Genomic DNA, 8,210 nt, shown 5'->3' with positions numbered 1-8,210 from the left:
AGACTTTGTAAGGTTTCAAACCAGTTAACTGCTATTTTAAAATTATTTCAGTTATTCCTCTTCATAGATAATGCATGTCATATAACTAATGTATCTTCCATATTGCTTTGGCTGCCAGGGGGCTCAGGAACTCAAATTACTGTATGGGTCTTGCATATCCGAGTGTTACTATGTTACTATTCCCTCTGGTTTTAATTCCGCCCCCCCCACCCCGATCCTGGTTTTTATCTACTTAGATTTTTGTTTTATTGCATGTATTTCTTGTAAGCCACCTCAAATCTTTTGTTAGATAGATTTGTAGATCAAAACAACTTGGATTTGTGGTTCCGTTTAAGAAGAAATGAACATTTTGGTTTGGTTTCGGAGTTCAGCAAATTAGTGTGCTTAGCTCTGATTTGAGGTTTACAGTTCTATTACGTTAAAGCCCTTGGTATTTAATACATCAAAGGGCCTGAGAGCGTGCACTTAACCTCCTGCGTGTTAACGCTGCACAGTGCATCGCGTGTCTGTTTCCAATGATTTGGGGGTAAGAAGCTCTTCGAGATTCTATCTTGGAATCCTGCTCTCCCCTTAGGCATGGTGAGATGGGTGTGTGAGCTCCAGCTTTCAACACAGATGCGATGAAGAGTTTAGAAAACTGACCCCACTCATTCCCACATTTCCCTGCGGTTTTTGCTTTTAAAGAGATGAAGGCCCAAGTGATTTGTGTGCAGCAGGGTACGCGTCCTCCATTGCTCCGTGTTCCACTTCTTGTGACGGCAATTCCAGAATCACCCACCGAAGCGACCTGGAGAAGGTCGTGTATCCTGCACCTGCACACCTTTTCGGGTCAGGAGCCTGCTCATCAGAGGGTGGAGAAGCTCTGCCACAAATGGGAGTGGTCTCCCCAGGGAAGAAGAAGGTCAGGATCACGGCTTAGGCCTGGATTACAGAGTTTTGATTCTCCACATGGCCCTGGTGGATTCTCCGGCGGTGGGGCGGGGGGGTCCCCTCGGATTCCCTCAGATCACCAGTTTATGCTGAGGTCTAGATGGAGATGTTCGTGGTGGTGGAACCGGGCACCCTGGGTTCTGGGTGCTGCCGAGACGCTCACTCTTAATCAGACCTTGGCAATCAGGCCTTCGTCACCTCTGAGTCCCTACTTTCTTCGAGTTTCAGTGGCGGGGAGGAGACTGAGGGAGGGGACCCTACACAACTTGGACATCCTGTTTCTCAAAGTCTATGTTTACCGTTTCCCAGCTTCCTCATTTCTTAGTTGCATGATCTTGAGCAAGTGACGTCACCTCTCTGAGCCCCAGTTTCCTCGCCTGAAAGTAGAAAAGACCCATTTTCCATGGAGCTGATGACACTTCAGTTTCAGGGTCCCTTCCTTTGCGCAGATGCCCTCTAAAGCCTGGGAAGGAAGGCGCCCCGGCAATGTGGTCACATGTTTTGGTAAAATTTGAAAAATAAGATGTTCTAGTCACAGTTGGTTAAGGACTACTGTCTCTTTCCACTGATCTCTCTCACCCTTTCATGGGCATTTTTGAGATCAGGCTAAGTTGAAGATGAGTTGGGTTGCATTTGTCCTGTGTTGAGTGGAATATATTTATGTGGTTGTCTTCTTAGGGTAGGGATGGCTTCCAAAATCACTCCTACTTCCCCTGGAAAACTCTTATCTCTCAAGACTGGGAGTCTTGGCGTGAAGGTGCAGGGCCAGAGGCCATCCCAAAATGTGGAGGTTTCCTAGAGTATTTTGCACCAGAAGCATGTAGGCTGTGGAAGAGAAGCAAAGTTTGACACGTATGGAGCCAGAAGCTAGTCTGTGGAAAATACTCCCAACCATCAGCCATGTAAAATTGTAAGCAGAAGATTTGATTTTTATAGATAACCTAATTAAAATAGAAATTCTCTCTTCTCAGAGACATACTCACTAATGCAGCCTATATGGTTATAAGCTCACTATTCTTTTTTCTTCTTTCAGTGGGAACCATGTTAAATATTGATTAAATTTGTTTGTGGATTATAAATCTCTAAAAGAATTACAAACAGCCAGTATAATCTCGTGTGAATTTGCATGTTTTGCATTTTAACTCCCGGTAAAGAAATCAGTTTTGCCCAGCCATGCTAGAGGAAAGACTTAATTATATTTCTATTCTCTTCATAAGAAATAATATTACATCCTGTCGCATGAAAAAAAAAATGACCAAATACGCAGCCAAAAATGTAGGGGGAAAAGTACTATATAGGAGAAAGTGGTAGAAATTTAATTAAAAATATTACGTACATTTTTTAACTTTCGTGATCTTTGTGGCATTCTTCAGCTTTTAAAAATATGTGTGTGGGTGCTTTTCTTACACGAAATAAACATTCACTTTTGTACCTAATTTTTATTTGTGATTTTGTAAGCTTCAGGCCCTCCAAATCTGAATCCTCTTATGAAAATTGGCATAGTTACATCTACATTGCAAGCAGATGGGAAATGTTCCTGTGAGATTTGTATAAATGGCTCCCCTGGCCCAGGACTGGGCTGCTTATACACAGCAGTTATTTTGTGATGATTATCACAAGAGATACTTCAGGGAAGTTCGATGTTGTTGTTTTTTGTTTGTTTGTCTTATTTCATTTTAGTTTTGCTAAGAGCTTGGGAAAACCCGTCAGTGTTTTTGGTGTTTTGACAAGAGGGAACTCATTTTCTGGCACCGTAAGAGCAGCACACATACCTGGGAAATAATCCACCTGGCTACACTAAATATCGATAGTTTTGTGCCCAATCATCCTTTTTTATCCTTTTGGGAAACATACCTTTCTCCACACTGGCTTTGTGATTCTGGCAGAGTGGTCTGTATTCCCCAGGAATGTTCCTACCTGGCTATAGTGATTGACCCGAAGTGAACCAATCATTGCTCTTTCTTGAGATTTTTGACCCGGAGACTGGAGAGAGCAAGTCTTAATCCTTCCGTGGTAGAAAATCTAAAACTATGCTCTTGCGAGTTGCTGGTGACTGTACCCCCAGCCAAAACCTGTCTGAGAGAGTAAAATCAGAAAGCAGAAAAAACAGCAACAGAAAGGCATGCCAGGTGGAGAAGCAAGAATTCAGCTTCCTGGATCTTGTGGCCCCTGGTGTCCAGGTGCACCCCTACCGTCCCACAGTCATACTGCTCCCCTAGTCAGCCTCCATGTTTTTCCCTCAGCTAGTTTGAGTTGGCTTTCAGACAGGACACATATCAACCTGTACAGTAGGAGTAAAGGTAAGCTGGAAATAGACCAGGCCTTGCAAACGTTAAAACTCAGCCCTAAATCATCTCTCTCTCTCTCTCTGACTATATCAGAGTGAACTTCTACTGTAATAGCTTACTGGAAGTAAGTAACAGCATCTGGAGCCTCTGCAATTTGTTTAATTTCCCGTAGTCAATCAATATTCATTAGGCATATCAAGAACAGGACCACGAGAAAAAATACATAATAGAAACAGACCCACAGGTGATGCAGATATTGGAATCATCAGACATGGCCCTTAAAAACTGATACAAAAATATGCAAGAAAATAAACAAGGTGAAGATTTTTATCGGACAACTAGAATCTTAAAAAAAAAAAGAATCGAGTAAAAATTCTAGAAATGAAAAATACGATAATTGAAATTGAGAGTACAGGGGATGGTTTTAATAGCAGATTAGATACAACTGAAGAAAAGTTTAGTGACCTGAAAGATAGGTTCATAGAAAATATCCAGATTGCAGCAGGAAAACCAAAAGAGTGGAAAGACAGAAATGAACATAAAACACATGTGAAAGTGCTAAAAATTTCTCACCTACATGTAGCTGGAGTCCTAGAAGGGTGGAAGGGAGAGTATAAGAAAAATAATAGACCAAGCATTTTTAGACCAAGCATTTTTAAAAACTGATTAAAATGTCAAACCACAAATTCAAGAATCATTATGATCCTCATGCAGGATAAATACAAAAACAAGAAACCAAAAAACACATCTTCGTACGTCACAATAAAACTCTTGAAAGCCCAATACAAGAAGTTTTAAAAGCAGGCGGACTGAAAATGACACTTTCCCATCAAAGAAGGAAATTAAAACCGCAATGATATAAACCAGAAGACAATGGGATAGCATATTAAGAGTGCTGGGAATAAATGATTGCCAGCATAGTGTTTATACCCAGTGACTAGATCCTTTAGAAATGAAGCCTGAAGACATTTCCAGACAAACAACAGCAGAAAATTTGCTGTCAGAGACTTGCACTAAAAGAAGAACTAAAAGGAACTTTTTCAAAGAAAAGAAATATCATCCCAGAAAGATCTACAGAAATGAAGGAAAGATTGACAAGCAATGGAAGGGATAAATACGTAGATAAATCTAGATGAAGTTTGACTGTATAAAATGATGACAACGATGTCTTTAAAATATATGTAAAATCAAAATGTTTGATACCAAATAACCTATAAATTCAAAAAGGATAAAATTTAATTTGACTTAAATAAATTAAAAGTAAAATATTTTAATTTCATTATTCATAAATGGTAAAAGTACTGACTTACATTAAGCTTTAATTAAGTCAAGGATGCCTATTTAATTGCTAAGAAAACTTCTAAAAGAATAGCACAAGAATGTAAACTAACAAAATAACAGAGTATAAAATTTAAGTAATAATAATAATAAAAGATTAATTAAAAAAAAAAAAACCAGGAAGGTCAAGAGAGAAGACCATAAACAAATGGGACAAATGGAAAACAAATAATATGATGGTACATCTAAACCCAAATTTATTGGTAATTACATTACATGTTAATGAACTAAACATTCCAATTAAAAGACTTCAATGCCAAGCTAGGATTAAAAACAAAGCAACTGTATGCCACGTACAAGAGACATGTCTTAAATGTAAGGACCCGGAAGGGTTGATTGAATAAAAGCGTAGAAAAAGGCCATGCAAATGTAGCTAAGCTATGTTATCAGCAAAAGAGACTTCAAGACAGAAACCATTACCAGAGATTCTTTGTCATAATGACAAAATGCATCGTTCTGCTGGGGACATAATAATTTTAAATGTGCATGCGTCGAGTAACGAAACTGCAAAAACAAAGCGAACACTAATCAAACCAAAAAGAGACAAATCTGAAACTACAGCGAGAGATCTTAACACAAAATTCTCAGCAACTGATAGAACACGCAGACAAAATTCAGTGAGGGTAGAGATCTGAATAACGAGATTAACAAACACGATCAAGCTGATGTCTCTAGAACACTGCACCCAACCATTGCAGGAAACATCATAACTTTCCTGCCTCAGATCCTCTTGGCTCTGATTTCTTTGGTGGGTTTGATTCTTTTTTGCTGTCTATATTTCCCTTAGTTGCCTCAAATCTTTTTGAAAGGAGAAAGAGTATCACCGGAGAAATGGAAAACAAACAGATAAATGGAAGGGAAAACATGTGAGTTTAAGAGACTGAAAATCTGTTTTTTCCTTCTGGCCCCATCACTGTTAGTTGTGTAAACTTGAACTACGGTTCATATCAGAAATTACAGGAAACAATAGCAGCTTTACAGGGTCCTGGTGAGACCCATAAAATAGTGCACGTCCAGTGCCTGCCCGGAGGGCGGATGCCACTCACGGTAGCTGTCACTACTGTTATCTTTATCATAATTACATTTGAAGAGAGCGGGTCTCTTAAATGATGAGACGCTGAACCTGTAGCCATCCGCTGAGCTGGCGCTTTTCCCTGCATGTGTCTGAAGACCGGGAAAGAAAAATGGATCAAGCTGGATTTTGTCAGGCTCAGCTCAGTGAAAAGCTGTGAAAACAGCCTGCACGTGCCCCCATGTGGGGCAGGGAGGCAGCCAAGACAGTACCCCGTGGTGGGGGGGCAGTGGAGGGGGGAACAGAGCTCACTGCAGAGCCACTGAGGACGAGGCTCCCCTGCTAAGAAGATCCTTGCAAGATGGCCTTAACTAAGTCCCTTTGGACCAAGGCCAGAAAGATCTGCTTTTCTCTGAATCACACCAAGGAAGCTTCAGTCCGTGCCCACAGACTGAGTCAGAGTGGAGTCTCAATTGATATCCTTATAGGAAGAACTGTCACATCCTGAGGGCCTATGATGTATTGAGGCCAGTGCCGGGCATTTCACCTCTGTTTCCTTTGAATTCTCAGTCTGCCAGGTAGAAACCGAGGCTCAGAGAGGCTAAGTGACTTGCCCAAGGTCACACAGTTGAAGCATTGCAGAACTGCAATTCGACTCTTTACGTGTCTGGCTCTAAAACAATTCCACTGCTCTTTTCACTCATGTACTACGTATCACACTGTCAGTCAAAACCCTAGGTCGATGGGAAGCCTCTGTGAAGTCTTTCCTGGTGCTCCGACTCCGTGATGTCAGTCGCCTTGGCCCCGGCACCTGCTTCCACTGGTGTCCTTTTCATGCATCAGACGATGCATCCAGCTCCCTCATCAGGCTGGAGGTTTCTCATTTGTCTTATTGCATCTGGATCTACAGACCCAGACCTGGGCTGAGCCCAGAGTAGTGATGGCATAAATAAGCACACGGACAGGGGAATGAAAAACAAAGAAATTAATTTCATTCAGCAAAGATTTATCTGGTCCCTTCTAGCTAGATGCAAGGAATAAAGCGACGAACGAAACAAAGTCCCTGTTTTTATGAAGCTAATATTCTAGGGAGAAACAGGCAATAATGAAGCACATAGGTAAATAAACAAGAGAGCTGCTGTTTGTGGAAAGTGCCACTACTAGGTCCCAGGACTGTGCAGGTGATCTGATTTTCTACCTTCAGGTAGAAGGCTGAATTAGCAAGAGGACTATTTCAATATTACTTGGGCATCATATTTAAAGGGTAAGTGAAATTCTTTAATGTCCCTGATTCTTTTGTGCCCTAAAACTTTCCTTGCATTACAATCAAAATAAACAAAGCACAGTCCTGTTAGAGAAGGAGGTAATACAGAGTTAGCTGACTCTAAAACACCCAGAACAGGGATGGCAATTATGTGGTTTGTACCTCTACTTCCTCCTGCTGGGCCTAGGGCAGACATTGCTAATCGATCGAGGCGCTCATTTCAGCTACAGCCTGCACTCCAGGCAGCCACAACCAATCAACCCGAACCTGCATGTAAGTCGAAACCTCTGCGCTCCTAGCCCGGGGCATTTTATCCCGGTTCTGGCTGAGGGAGTGTAGGGCCCTGGCAACAGCTTGGGGGGAAACCGAATCCCTGAACGGATCTTGGCAGTGGCACTTAAAAAAGAGAAGCCTGAGAAGAAGAATTGCTTTTCAAATATTTGGTTTCCAAACATATTTATTTGCAACTCCAAGTCTACTGACCATATGCATTACATCTGTTCTGGATTGGGATTCAAACAAAGTTTATGATTTATTAGCTTTAAAAAATACATCTCTAGGTACCTCCACACAAAGATGCCGAGGAAAGGCGCCTGTATCTCACAAAGACAGCCCCCTCCTACCAGAAGGAGTCGGGGTATTTAGGACCCCTCACTGTGGACAAATGCCATTGCCTGATTTGAAAGAAAAAGGGGAAAAAAAGCTGTGTTTGGAGCTTGCAATCCCTCCGTGTGAATTACACACCGTGGCTGATTTAATGCCACCCGCTGAGGTTTCACAGCTCAGCAGAGGTCACGCGGCTCTCCTGAGGCCACTCAGGCTCCGATGACTTTGCCAGGCCCTCCTGGGTGGCCCTGTGTCGGCGGATCCCTGGGAGTACATGGCCTTTCCCCTTCGGCCCTTGAACTTTCTCTAGGGGGGCCTCTGGCCCTTGCCCACACCGAGGTGCCGCCCGCCGTGGGGGGAAGGGGAAGGGAAGTGGCTGTGCCTGGGTCCGCCAGGCCCGGACAGGCGCCTGGGGCTCTCTCGCTCTCACTTTTCTCATCTGTAAAGTGGGGGTGAAAGCAGCGTGGTCTCGGTTGCCACGGCGATTCGAAGAACCTACCCAGTTCGGCAGAGACTGCTCCGTAACTAATGGGCATGCCAAGCGTGGTCCGCGGCTGCGTGGGCTGGTTTATCTGATTTTCACAGGAAGCCTGGCAGACTGGCTCTCAAATGTGAGGGTGCATCGGAGTCGCCCCCAGACCTCGTCCGCACGCACATTCCTGACCCACCCACGGAGTCGGGTGCCTGCCACCTGAGATGGGGAGTTGCTTTTTAAGCAGCAGCCCCGGTGGTCTGGACTGGGGGTGTGTTCGCCACCCCCACCCCCGAAACC

Source organism: Pteropus alecto, unplaced genomic scaffold, assembly GCF_000325575.1.
Source record: "Pteropus alecto unplaced genomic scaffold, ASM32557v1 scaffold40, whole genome shotgun sequence".
Classification (NCBI taxonomy): domain Eukaryota; kingdom Metazoa; phylum Chordata; class Mammalia; order Chiroptera; family Pteropodidae; genus Pteropus; species Pteropus alecto.
The sequence above is the reverse complement of the archived record's forward strand: the minus strand, read 5'-3'. Positions refer to the sequence as shown.